This window comes from Myiozetetes cayanensis, unplaced genomic scaffold, assembly GCF_022539395.1.
Source record: "Myiozetetes cayanensis isolate MyiCay16 unplaced genomic scaffold, myiCay2020 scf7, whole genome shotgun sequence".
Taxonomy (NCBI): Eukaryota; Metazoa; Chordata; class Aves; order Passeriformes; family Tyrannidae; genus Myiozetetes; species Myiozetetes cayanensis.
The window spans coordinates 26,763,941-26,779,251 of NW_026087964.1; positions in this window are offsets into that span (position 1 = coordinate 26,763,941).

Consider the following 15,311-nt stretch of genomic DNA (forward strand, 5'->3'; position numbering starts at 1 on the left):
GAGATGGTAAAAATTAAAAGCATCATAAAGAATAAGAATACCAGTAAGTTTTACAGAGCCATCTGGATTGCATGCAGTGGAAAATGTAAAATCAGCAGAACCAAATACCAGATCATATAGCTGGGAATTAAAAGTATAGACTCATTGTTAAGATCACAAAGTTTTCCCTTCAAAAATAAAACCTACCTCATAGATTTGGATAGCCTTCAGTTAAAAAAACAATCATCCTCTATTTGCTGTTCAGCCAGAGACAAACATGGAGCAGCAGAGAATTCATCTTAATTGAGAGGTAACTTCAAAGTGTAAAGACATTTCCAAAACAAAAATGCTGCAGTCTCATCTAAGAAAGGTAATTACAGTACAGAGTCACAGTTAATGTTCTACAGAAGTAATTCCATCCTGAGCACTATTTTCACTATCTTTTAGCTTTGAAAAAAAAAAAATCCCTGTTGGGCTGAAATTTCTTACACATAGTCTCAGCCCAAAGGGTTATTTTAAAATTTAAATTAAAATGTTAAGAAAATGGAGTAACTAAATGAATTTTTACACTATGAAAAATGGTCTCATTTCTAGCTTTCTAAAACTGTTGCTACAACTCAGAATAATTTATTTTACTTCCTGCGCTGACATGAATTCAACTTCTGAACAAAGATTTCAGCATAGGCTCTGACTTCAGCTTAGTTTTTACATGGTATGCCAAGAACTCCCTATGTTATATGATAAATATTAGCCTGGGGTAGAAAAGCTGACAATGTCACTACTTCTAGCTACTGCTCTCTGAATTATTTGCCTCAATATCAAACAAAGTGGCACTTTCCAGGTGAGGAAGGAGGGGTTAGAGCAATTAACAGTTCCAGGCTAAAGACAGGAGACCTATGTTTGTCCCTAGGGATGTGTGGCATCTGGCAGTAGCTCAAATCAGATTCTCAACAAAGACTATATAAAGGAGATGGTCACAAGCAAAATGCATGGCAAACCAAACACAGCTATGCTGGGAATTAATGACACATCCAATGGAGGCTATCCCACACCTTATATTATCCAAAATGTACTCACTTCTTATAAGCAATTTTAAGAGGATTTTGCAAGAAGAAAAGCAGCATTGATGTGATGTTTCTAAAAGGAAGTGGGTTTTTAATGAAACGAATACTGCATTGCTAACTTACAATTCAATCCTAAGGCTTTTTCTTCAACTTTTAATTTGAATAAAATACATGTAAAGGTATCCCTTAAGTATAACTTCCACAATTGAGTGAATAACTGTAGAAAAGTTTTTGCTTAACCAGCATGAATTAATTTTTCTTAACCAGCTTAAATGTTGTCATTACTTCTCACAGGTGGAGTGCCCTATAAAGACAGTGTCTTTTAAAAACAGTGACCACACTTGTACACTTCTGTGCATTGTATGCAGAAAACATTGCTATGGTACTGACGGAAAACTAGAGAACACCAATTTCATACTCCTTCCAGAAGGTCAGATATTTCCTGATAGCTGGAGAGAACATGTATGCTTTACACCTACCCAGCCCTACTACAAGAATAAAATTCCACTTCAATATTAAGTATTTCATAACACTTCCTAGCATTGCCATCTGCTTCTTTTTACAGGACTATTTGGCAGATTAATAAGTATAATGGTCCACCCAGTGGTTGATTCAGACCATCATTCTCTAACCAACTACTTGTTTAGAATAGCTCAAGACATCTTTCAGAAAGATGTCCAAAGAGATGCAGAGTCCACTACATCTTGTACAAATTACTCCAACAGTTAATCATTCTTCCTAGAGAGAAAGGCACATTAACCTGAATTTGCATGTGTTTCATTACAAGCCATTACATCATGTTATATCTCAATCTGATATGTATCTGTCTCGTAGCAGTGAAAAGTACTTTCAGATAATAATCAGGCATTTTGAAATATCTCTCTCAAAAGAAATAGGTGGAACTTCCTTAATCAGGAAAACACAGAGACCAAGAAACATACTAAGTTTGACATATAGGTCAAAATGAGATAATTTTTTTGGAGTCAGGAGGCTTGAAAATTAAATTGAAAATGAAATTTTAAAAAAAAAAAAAACACCAAAAAAACACCCACCTAGTTTTATTTAACTAGGTCCGTTTTAAATTATCTCTTCTTTTCTTTTTTTTCTTTTTTTGTTAAAGATTGAGTTTCAAGTATAAATAGTAACCAGGGGAGATGGTTATATTTCAAATTTGTTCAAAGGTGAAGAAGCTACTGTTTTCAAGTATAGCAATGGTGTGAAACAAGCTTACAACTAAAGATACAATATGAAGGCTCAGGGGGAAGAGGGAGTATTAAGTATGGAATACTGGAGTGCATAGACCTTGGTGAAGGAGGAAATGGAAACAAGATTTTTAATGTAATCCATGCAGATGAGCACAATTACTTTGTAATTTTCTGTGAAATAAGGAATTATTAACTATACAGTGGAATACCTTATGAGTTGTATGAGAAATACTCACATCTGAGTTAAAGCAAGGACTCTCATACATAGTCAGTAACTCATGTTTCTCATACCAACATCTTAAATATTTATTGGAGTCAAGGGAATACTAAGTTCATAGCATTCACCTAGCATGATGCATCATTTTTTAAAGTCTCTTATTTTATGTAATGTAAAAATATTCTGTGTAAAAATATTCCACCCTGATTACATTAGAAGTCAGTATATTGGTACTTTTTTTTTTTCTAAGACAACAGACAGCTTTGGCTCACTTGCATGACATTTGTTTGTGATTCATTTTGCTGCTAGACAGCTACCAGAGACACCCCCACCTGCATCTATTAGAGATTTAACTTAATTGGCTAAAAGTAATGAGATCTTTTGGTATTCTTTCTCACAAGGGCCTTCAAAAGTGAGTGATAGAGATTTTCACTAAAGAGGGTAGCACAGCTCTAGCCTTTGGCAAAAAACATGGAAGATGAGATTGTCAAATAAAATAAATACAGGAACAAAGTAAAAAAAAAAAAAAAAAAAGTAATAGCTCCCATGCCTTCACTCCCCAGCTGAATCAAAAGGATTTTGTGGCCCACTGAAGTCAAAGACAAATTTTTAAAAATCTAATACTGTCACCCTTTTTCTACAATGTTTTTTAATTCCAAGGTGCATAGAGTAGAACAGTCATTAAGCATGGGACTACCATGATTTTATACCTATCTATCAAATGGAATTCACACATCTTGAAACAAAAGGTAGACAAGTATATCTGTAAACTGCAGCTTTACTTTAGTGAGGATCAGGACCTAGAAGCTTACAGGGTGCAAGAAAACATTTCACTTCTGATATGAAATAAAGGGAATGGGCTTTCTTCATTCAAAGAAATATGCTGACTTGGCTATTGTAAGGTCTTCCAGACTAGGAAGATGAAGTGAAACATACAATCAAAGCCTATATTCAATTAAGAATACCAGAGCTATGAAGTGTGAAGCTCTCAGCAGTCTACTGAAGAACATCATCAGAATATCACCATGAGATTGATACAGATCATATAGCTTTTGATAAAGCATGGAATAGTTAACCAAGAGGTATCTCTTGGATGGCTATAACATAACAAAGCATCTCAATTTACATTAATAGTATAGCACATTCATATGTTCAGTATATTTAGGGAGTGAAAGCTCTGCCCTATTTCACGGTAGCATAAGATTAAAACTTCTATTATTTAAAAAAAGCTAGGAAAATACAAAGGAACAACTGTAATTGCATAACATTATAATCACATTAAAATTAGCTGTGTCACAATTCATAATGTGATTTGATCATTGTAGGAAAATGATCAACAGGGGTGGCTGGAAATCTGAATGAAATGGAGAGCAAACAGAGCTTAGAAATAACAATGCTAAAACCAAATAGAAGACAAGAAACTATAAAAGCATAGGACCAGGATGTCAACAAGTATGTCACTGTGTCACTCAGTTAAGATATCTGGGAGCGTTCATGGTTACTACAGTATATGATATGGAAGAAAATCTAGGTGGGTCACTATGTAGGAGTGCTTGACACTTTTCCCTGGAGACAGTTTGCAGATCTAAGTAATGCTAAAAAAATACTGCAGTTATACAAGGTCATTAAAAAGTGTGCGATTTTCTGCTGCAGTGCCCAAATGTCTACTGAAAACACAAACTATGTAAGTGAGTTTTGAAACAAATTTTTGATCTGTTAAGGGTGAGGGTAATGGAAGAGGAATTGTGAGAGATCTACTTCAGGAGATGCAACATAATTCTGGAATCTGCAGTGACTGCTACATGCTTAAAGTCTCTTGTAAGTTCCATGTCATGTTGTCAAGGTTTATGACCTATCAAAAGAGGAAAAAAATTAGGTTCAATAGTCAAAAATATCTTGAAATTTTTGCATGCAAATGAATTATAAACCAATGGAAAATACACCTTCAACAGAAAAGGGGGATATGCCAGGAATTTCTGGTGACTACAGCCAAGGAATAAAAATGGAAAGCTCAACAGGACAAGACTGAAAAAAACCTACAGGCTGTTATTTTTACATTTTTAGGACTTAAGCCCACTAATTACTCCTCTTTAATAATAAAATATGAAAAATTAGCTCAGGAAAAAGCTTAGGTGGTCTAAGAAACCCCTCGTTTTTGCAGCTCCACAAATGGCACTGTTATCTGTGCCATGTTCAGCACAGTAATGACATAGATCCACCCAGAAAAATAGATTGTAACTAACTCATCACTTCTTTTCCAATCCTGAGTTGTTCTGTTTCCTTCAATATGCATTGTGTGTTCATTAAAGTTTTCTTCTAAATGCAACTTGCTGATGCTTAAGTGATTAGCACATCACCATTTCTGGCCTTGTAAATACACTGCAGAAATTTTTGCTTTTCATTCATCAAAAACCAAAAAAAACCACCACCAACAACAACAACCAAAAAAACCAAAAACAAACAAAAAAAGCCCAACAAAACAAAACAAAAAAACAAACAAAACAAAACAAAACAAAAAAGTACTTATAATCTGTTTCCAATGCATGGACAACCCAGATGCCAAAGAAATGAGCTATTACATGCTGTTTGTGCATGCTTAGTACTGCAAAACAAAGAACACTAATGTATTATCACTCTGATTCTTATTTAGTCTACTCAGCGTTAATAAAGTCAAATAATTCCACATTATCAAAAGTCATTACAGTTCTATCAGGTCTGCCTTAAGGGTAAAAATGCACTTCGTTCACCTACTGTGAATCTAATTTCAGGAGGGGGGAGTTGTTTGTTTGTTTGTGTGTTGCAATGAACTTCTATTTAAGTTTGCTATCATGAAATAAAAAGCACTGAAACATCAACAGTGATTCCTAGAACTTCTCTCACAGAAAAAGGTCTTTTCAAACTATGTTCATGCAGTCAAGTCTCATCCCAGCACTTATTATTTTTCTCCTAATTAACAGAAGTCACTCATTGTTTATTTAGGAAATTTGAATTACTTCTGTAGAATCAAAACCTTGCTGACTAATTGTGGTTTTGACTTGGCCAGAGCAAGAGCATGATACCAATATTCCAGTCAGTGAAAGGTCATATTACTATAAAAGCCACAGCAGTATACCCAATATCCATTTTAAAATTAAATGAAGTGACACTTTTTCCAATCTAAAAAAAAAATTGTTTCAATTTCAAATAACACATTTAGAAGGAATATATCTTCCAAACTCTTTAACCCTCAAAATGAAAATACATGTTAAATTTTAAAGTCCAAATAAACTTTTCTTATAAAACAAAAAAAACCACCACAGAAAAGTTCAAGTTAATTTCAGCACCTCTACGAAAATACACTTAGGTTTAGGGTGACTTGATAAAATGGAATAGGTAGTTTATTGACTCCTATTGGATATTCATATGTAATGCAATTTGTTTCATGCTGTGTTCTTTCAGTCTCATGCATCATCATCTCTCATAAAGGTTTGCAGGGCAAATTAGGCTCTCAGATAAGCTTGAAAGTTTGTAATAGCCCAACCTAAGACATTAAGAGTTTAAAATAAATGGGCAACCTTGAGTAGCAGATGAAGCAAGAGATAGGAAAATTATTATGATATAGCTGAATAATCCCATATTGTGTTCTGTCATTAGATAGGTTTGCTCATTTGCAGTCTGATGTCAGCAAGTAAAAAGCAGCCACCTTCATGCCAAACCTTTAACGGGAAAACCTAGGTCTCTTCCTGTGGTTCCTTCATATCAGACACCTTTCTTTTGTCCGGTCCCCTGAGACTGAGATATTGGCACCTCCTGTCTCCCACCTGCATGGTCTGGGCTTTGCCTTTCTACCTAGGTTCAGTCTTTCCATCCCGTCTTATCACTAGACCTGGTCTCATATGATCTCTTGTTCTTGTCTTATTCAACAAATTATCATGGATATATTTCTATTCACTTTCAGTAATTTAATCTTATTTACGTTATTTACTCATCTTGGTGAAATGCCAGTGTAATAAGTCGCTTTCTTCACAAAATCTCTTGAAATCTCTGTGCTTATAGAAGGCAGAGAAAATGGAAGTGACAAGTGAATGTGGGTAAGTGCCAGAGGCTGTTATAGTTAGCAACAGGTTCTATCTTCCCCAGTAATTCATTATCAGGCTCTGTAAGGAAAGTAGCAGCACAGTTCCCTGTGCTTCAGGACCATGGCACACCAGCACTAGCTTCCAGCATAAACTAGCTTTCCAACTGGAAAAATGAACTGCATGTTATTCAACTCACTGCACCAGCATCTTAGTGAACACTAGCTGATATTTTGTATCTGTATATCACGTATAGGCTTGCGTACAACACATGCATTTTCATCTCCACAAATCTTTCCTTTCAAAGAGTATTCCATGATAATGATACACTTTGGGTTAGAAAAGACTTTTATGAATAGTAACGCAGGTCAGTATTTCACCTGCTCAATGAATGATGTTTTAATTGCTACAAAATTAATAACTCAGTTAAGCCATTTTTTTCTGCTGGGTAACCAAGGCTATTTCTCTATGATAGTGTAACTTACCTTCTGATTTAACAAAAAAAAATAAAAGCTTTAAATTATGCTATGTCCACACAAAATGCACTCTGGCTGATTCAAAACCTCAGACCAATATTTAAGTTCTTGCTCTCTAGACATACTAAGCCAACTCCTAAAAATAAAACCTTAACACTTCAGATGGTAGATGTAAAAACCAGCAAGTGCTACTCATGCTTTACTCATGTAAAAATCATTTAATAGGTGCTGTCACTCTCACAGACAGACTGTGTTTCTCACAGACAGACATTAAACTGCTTGCAGACATCAGCCCCCCAGTCTCAGATTCCCACACTCCCCAACCTTCTGCTGCCGCTGCATGGACCAGAACAAGAACTGATTTACAATTCTTATACATAGCATTCTCCAGATCATTCTTCCCAGTTGGTTCTCCAGCTACAAGAATCGAGTCAAATCACAGAATCACAACTATCACAACTTCACAACAGATCCAGAGTACTTTTACAGGGGCCTGAATGTTGTAAATGAAACATTTTAAAGGATCGCAAGCAAGTTTTTCAGCAATTTCTGTTGGAAACAACAGAAGGAAAGAGATGTTAATATTAGCTTATTACTTCCAATTGGGACATTCTAAAAACTAATAAGTTATAAAATTTTAGCATGGATTAGCAAGGCCTCATCTCAAAATCCTGATCCAGAATCTAAAAGTACATTCATAGAGCCAGAAAGGTCTTAAAAACCTTAAACCTCCCCTCAGGTGTATCTGAAATCACTGCTTGCCAACACCTAGCTATATTTCATTTGTACTAACTACAGAAGACAATAAGTGTATTGGCATGGCATGCATGAGAAGGACAAAGAACTTTAAACTGCTTTCTGCACCCTGATCAGATTGACTTACGTTCTTGAAAGGAAGTCTCCCAGAAATATTAAGTAAGGAAATTTCACATGGAAATATATATATATATATGAGATTTTGCTCTTACATCCAAAACACAGTGAGAATAACTTTAATAACTATTATTAAAACCCTTTTTATTTTTTATCAGCCAAAATTCATTATTCAGTCATTTGTAACTCATATGAAATAAATGTAAGGACCTAGTAGTGCCAGGCAACTCATTGTGTACTTCCTCTTTACTCATATGTTAGAGTCAAAACCATAAGAGAGGCGTATACAACTGTACTATGGTAGCCCATAGTAAGCTCTAGTAGCATAGGAGCTGTAAGTCTCCAGGAAGCAGGCTTACTTGAATATGGATAGAGAGAAGCCACACTGTATGTAAAAGATTATTTGCTTCCTGGGCTGGAGTCTGCAGCAGTTACAGCTGTTCAAAACTTGGCCCATTTCTGAGGCTTGGTTCAGTGCTCAAGTGAATGCAAAGACTAACACTAAATCCTCAGGAGGTTTCCATCAGAACTGTTCATTTTCCTTTCCTTCTGTAAGGGTATGTTTATACCTCAGGTATTTTAACAAGCCTTTTGCAGGAGAGTATGTCAGCAAAACATAACTCCATCTATTTATTTTTTAGGATTTCAATCAGGCTGGAGTTTTCAAAACAACATAGACAGTATTTTACCAGAAGGAATCAGAAAATGCAGCATATCTTCTTGAGAATATGAAGAGTTATCTGAGGGCATCACATAGCTGGGTTTAAACCTTTGTTTTCTCTCTCCATAAGAACAACATTTTTTTTCCTTCCTATATGATTTATAGTGGTCTCTTCTTGGTTTTCATGGATCATTAGAAAGTGCAATAGCATTTGGTGGATGTTTTGTTATAAAGATTGATATCTCAAATGGTCCAACCACTCTTAGGATACCAAAATAAACACAGTCTTAGGCAGGTGTTGAGGGTTTTTTTAAAGTAATTAAAATAGTCAGTTTCAAGTGAGGTAGTAAGTTAAAATTTTACATTCTCTTTACCATATAGCTTAAGAACTAAGTTTAATAATAAAATAGAGTAGAACCATTTATTTTATATATTTTATAAATTTCAAAAATCTATTCTCTTCATGACACATTCTGCGTTCCCAGATTTCCACTAACTATTCCTTTCCTTATGCTGTTAATCACCTGGGCTTAACATTGTAGACCTTATCTGATTATATTTAATAGTAATATGTGAGCATTTTATCTACCCTTTGCTTAATAAAAAGGAAAAGAAAGAGCAAAATCACACTGAGTATGCTTTTCACAAAGAGAGGGGGTGGGTGCTAAAGCCATATTTGTATGAGTACAGTATCTGACTGTTTTGGAAAGTGTGTTGGAACATGCCCACGTATATGAGGGCAGGTAGAGAAATCTATTGAAGAAAGAATTGAAGATGAGCAGTATCTAAGTCTCTTTGGGTTTGTTGACCCACTCCTCAAAATGCAGTCAAGAAAGTTAGCAGCTATTAAAAGACACAGAAGTGCATTATTAGTGTACTTATTGATTAATGTTTGGAAGCTACATTGATGATACTACATACAGTAAAAATGCTACTTATTATGATGTAAAATTCTTTATCTTCCTGAAAAACTAGATCAACCAATAGCAATGGTTTTAAAAGCAGAAGTATACATGGATTTTTTTTAAGTGATTTGAAGAAAATGAGTTCTTTAACCAAAGCTTAGGCATTTTTGTATAAGAGATGCAACTTCAGTTCATTAATCAATCCTGTGAAAACTGGTAGTCTATGATATTGAAATCTGCACTTGCTCAAAAAAATAATTAATAAAAAAAATAAAGTCAATAAGAATAGAATGGAATTAATCACAGTTTATCAGTAAACCTTTTAGTGTTCTCAAGGGAGCTCCTTACTGTAATGTGAAGTCTGAAAACCTGCAAATAGAGTTATGCTCCATTTAATTTGTCATCAGAGTGCAGGCAGTTATTTACCAACTTTGTGAAAATATGGAAAATTCAAGATTGGTTAAGAACTCAACAGTCCTGCATCAGAAGAAATTGCATTTTTAATATTTATTACTGTTAATAGAAAAGAAAAAAGGGTCAAACCATGCTCTCTGGGTTGATTAATTTAAAAATAAAATAAAATTTGAAGATAACACAGACATATGACTCTTGCAAGTGCAAGAAAACGTGTAAAAAAAATTTTACAAAGGTGACCTACAGAGTGTCACACATTTCAAAGAACTTTGGCTGTATGGATGGGGAGGTAAACCTTGAGGAATACCCTGGACACTGTGGGTGCTGCTGATGAGCACAGCAATGTGTCTGAAAACATAACACGCAAACTGGCTTTGATCTTATAAGAAAGCAGGGAAAGTAATAAATATATCCTACAAGGAAATATAACAGAGTAAATCACTGCTAATACAAGTTCTCCACTTGCAGCTCCATAAAAACAGGACAGCTGAGTAATCCATTAAGCCCATTCCTGTGCATCAGTGCTTCCTCACTCATGATTCTCTTTCGTAGTAGTGAACAAATATGTGTCAACAGGGCTCTGGTATTTGGCTTGGTGTTAATCTTCCCTGGGTTTTAGTAATGCAGAGAAACAGAGGGAGGTTTGGGACGTTCTTGTATTACCTGCAGATCAATAGGCTTTGAAGAGCAAAGATCATCCCTGGCACGGTTGCACACAGTGGAGTAAATGTGACCAAGAAAAATAAAAAAAAAAAAGCCCAGAGAAAAGTAAGGCTGCAGGCTTCTGGCAGGAGAAGAGATGAAATCAAGGATCTGGGAAAGGCAGGATTAACTCTAGATAAAAGTTGGTAAGCAATCCTGTATTCAGAAAAACTAGTACATAAGAGCAATAAGACTTAGACTGAAAGAGAATAATTTAATCATCCCTTCTGGATGGACACAAATGAACAGTTCATCCTCTCCAAAATTCACTCCATTCCCAAGCTTGGAGAAAACCACTATTTCTCCATGGATATAGCATATTTACCAGCCTATCCAGCATGTAGTTTTGTAGCTAATGACAACCTAGTTCTGAGAATGTATCCTAGTGTAATAGCAGTTCAGATGTAATTTGGTATTTAATAGATTATACAGAACCAAGAAACTACAGAGATGCTTTGCTGCAAAAACTGGAGTACACCAATACACATCATTTTTTTCTTCCCTCCCACCCTCATGCAACAGACCACAAGAATTAAGGTACATCACTTGCATATTGTCCTACATAACTGAATACACAAGTGAAATCAACAGCTAGTTACTGCTTTCTGCCTGTGGGCTCAACATAGAGTTCCGTGCAGCCCCTGCTCAGGGATCAGAGTAAATAATTTTTCTTCTCTTTTTTCTTTTTTTCTTTTTTTTCAGAATTATCATCATTATTGCACCTGAGCTTTTCACAAATATTAAACTTTAAAATACCCATGAGAGCTAACTAGCTGAATATATCGTTACTTTACAGATTGGAAACTGAGGCTAGGAGAGTCAAAATCATCCACTCATCTGACACTTTTTAACTCACCTTTAACATAGAATTACAGACCATATTTGTCATCCCCTTTGGGGGAAACACCATGAAGCATTCTATTATAGAATGAAACAGACTTCTGAGAAAATTTCATACAATGCATTTTTATCATTTTTTAGGCAGTATAGAACGAAGATTTTCAGCTTCTCTCAGTCTTTACGTTACATTCAAGTGCTTGAGTGCTAAGATTATGTCACAGAGGTAACAATGAAAGATACAGCAAAGGGCAAGGTGCCACATTTGGCATGTCAAGAAAGACTCCAAAAACTTTGTTTGATTGCTTTATGGGACAGGATAAGGGAAAAGGAAAGAGGAATAGACAGCAATTCTGTTTCAGCAGTTTTTAACCTTGTCAACAGAAAATATGTTTCAGGCAAAGATTTGTACACAACAGAACAAAATTCCATTAATTCTTTCTCCTTCAGTAGGATTTTAATCAGAACAGGAGTCCAATGCCATAGGTTTTAAAAAGTATTCCAGCTTCAAGGAATTGAAGATGTACCACAAAAGAAATCTGCTTCAGTAAAAATCAAAACCCTAGGAGCCAACAAATCCCTGTAAAAATTTAATTCAGAGTAATTCTAAATTAAAAGGAAACATTAAAAAAAAAAAAAAAGAAAAAGCAAAAAACATGAGACAGACTTCGACTGATTTCAAGAAACTTTGAATTTAAATTTTTAAAACCTAGACAATCCAATTTGAAGAAATTGGGGGAAAAATGAGGAACCAGATTCTCAATTTAGAAAGCAAACCTGTGATCATTTTAACTTTGAGCTTAGGCTGACCTATTTTTCACAATGTGCACGATCTTGTTTTATCTGAGTAACTAGTACATTTTGTCACTGTCTAGATGGAGAGTATAGTTATTGATTACCCTTCCAGAAAAGTCAAGGTAATGAAAATTAAAATTCTCATACACCAGATCTATTCAAATTAGCCTGTTCAATGAGAAGCAACATCAAGATCACAGTTTGCAAAAGCCAGAAACTTGAAGCTACTTTGAATAAACAGTTGCACAAGTATACCTCCTGTGCTCTTCCTGAGGTAAAAGTCAAAAGAAAATAATGAAAGACAACATCTCTTGAATTCACTAGCTTTATGAATTAAGCTCTTAAAAATGGTATATCCTTTGAGACAAAAGAGTTATTAACTAAAGAGGATGGTTCCTCTTTTTGTAGCTAAGATTAAAGTAGTGTTTCTCTCCAGGATTCCAAATAAAGTGTCAAATTATTATTTCTTTGGAGGATTTCTCTTTGGTAATCAACTCACCGTAAAACTAAACTGTCAAAGAAAAATTACCATACAGTGTTCACAATCTCTTAAAAGCATGGGACTGCATCTTTTGCAGCCACACACTTTCTGTCTATCCATACTCACCACATAAGCAAGTAACAAAAAATTATGAATTGTGTTAAAAGTAATAATGCCTCTTCATAATTATCATTGTAGAGATACTATGAGTAACTACCTTATCATCTGCATAGCTATATAAGTAGATATTACATATAGCATATAAGTAGATATTTGTGGTGACCAAATGCTTTTCAGTCTCAGTAACTACTTCTGTATGTGATTACAACGCCATTAAAAATAACGGTGTAGAATGAAAACATAACCTACTGAAATCAGGTTTGGAAGCATTTCTGATGCTTGATATTATAATTAATGACTTTTAGTTGTTTAATGGGTCCGGTTAAAGTTAAAAAGCAAAAAACAAACTTCACTTTCTTCAGTTCCAAAAGCTTCAATACTCATTTGCTTACAGCATTTGAGGTACATCTAAATATTTACAGGTGTCTGACAAATAAGAAATGTGAGTCATTCTAAATTTTGCATTAGATGCAAAATCGTGGCTAGGAAAACAGTATGAAAGCTAGGATGAATTGTCAACTCCTGTTACTATTTATAAGAAATATTGTTAATATTTAGCAATTTAAACTTATATTACAGAAAATTTAGTTCTAAGAGATAGAGATTTTTAACTACAGTATCTTTCATCCATATGTAAGTTCATTTACTCAGACCTGTAATTAATAAATATAAACTGATATACAATTACCGATTCAGGCTGACTGAAATGTCCTAAATAATGAAGGAAATGTAAATGTTTATCCAAGCTACGTAAGCATCACAAACACTTTGCATTCAAATACATGTATCTAGCATCAAACAGGGATATACAACACAAGGGGATGCAATGACCTGACCCTTTGCATAAAAACATTGTGAACATAGTTCTATCAAAATCAAGAGCAAATATGTCACCAGCTCAGAGGAACTTGTCTCCTCTGTTGAATAGTACCATGCTCCACTATTAGCTGTTCAATCTAGGCTACTATACACTCCAGAAAAAAAACTGTAGAAATAGAGCAAGAAAAAATAATTTAGGAAATAAGTCAGGAAGTCAGTAATCTGCTCATAATAGGAAAATGTAGTTCTCCTGATCATTAACCCTCCCATTTATTTGGGCTTGTGTTTCATAAAGGCAGTACATACATGCTTCAAAAAGCAACATGATCAAATTCTGAAAGCATATATTCATTATACCTGTATACAATTCATGAAAACATCTACTGTGTGTATATGGAAAGCACACTAATCAAGCTATTTGCTGTAGTACTACATGTTTGGGAGTTTTCCATTTCAGTGCTACCAATCAATTACCCACAGCAACACAATGAAAGGCCTCCTATTTAAATGCAAGTAGCAGACTAAGTTTCTTCCCATATCACAGGTAAATTGATCTATAAGAAGCTTGAGGAAGATCTTCTCTTGGTTTTATACTAAGGCCATCAAAAAGTAAGTGCAATCAAAGCCTCAAAGGAAATGTCAGTTCCCTCTCTTCAAAAATATCCTCCCCCAAATACTGTCTTTTTATATGAGCTTTTGATTTTGAGTCATTGGTGTTATTTTGTTTAACTGCTAAGGAGACAGCCTATGCTAAAGCTCAGCTATCTTTAACTTCAGAAATGTCCCTTGGGATCAACCCTGAACAAGCCCTATACTTTAAATATTATTTGGTAGTATTGCTAGCCATCAGTTAAGGCAACACTGAGTATCTTGCCTGGCAGCTGCTTGTTTTCATAATGCCAAAGACAATATGTGGTTTATCACTGGATCTAAAATAAGGAAAAATTGTTGCTCTCAAGCTTAAGCAGTTCTAAAACTATTAAATATACAGTTAAAATCTATTTTTAATGCTGTTGAGGCTTACATATTTATAGCAGAGCTAATGAGTGTTCTTGTCTTCAGAAAACTGCCACCAACAGGAATGGGGTTCAGAGCAGCAGATCAAATGAGCGGATAAAGAAATAACCAGAGATGCTTCCCAGCTGTAGAAAAAGTCAAAGTACATACATATGTAGCATTACAGCATGAACAGTAAACATAAGAGTAAATAAACACCAGTTTCTAAAAGGATATTCAGAAACTGGAAAAGATAATATGGAATGCAGCTGAAACTAAAGTCCTTTAAAATTACTATTAAAATAAATTTCTTTTATTTTTCTATTATTTTTATTCATTTTTATTTATTTTCTATTATTATTTCAGTTATCACTTCAATATATGTCTTTCTAAGACTCCATTAAACATACTATGAGAAAATTCTGAAGTTTATTCTTAGCAGTGGCTAAACCTTCTTCATCTCCACTTTAAAAGTAACTGCAGAAGTAGAAAATGAAAATGGGATTAAATTGTTCTAAGGTGTTTGAGTCCAGGCTCTTGAATATTTGGAAAACCTAACAGCACACAAAAATGACAACTATCCCTGAAATCTGTGGGAGAATAGACTACTGCCCATATTTCAGTTTGCAAACACAAGAATTGTCAAACAAGAACACAAGATGTCAATCTCAAATATCTCATCTAAGCTACAATCAGTACCTCAGCATCAGCA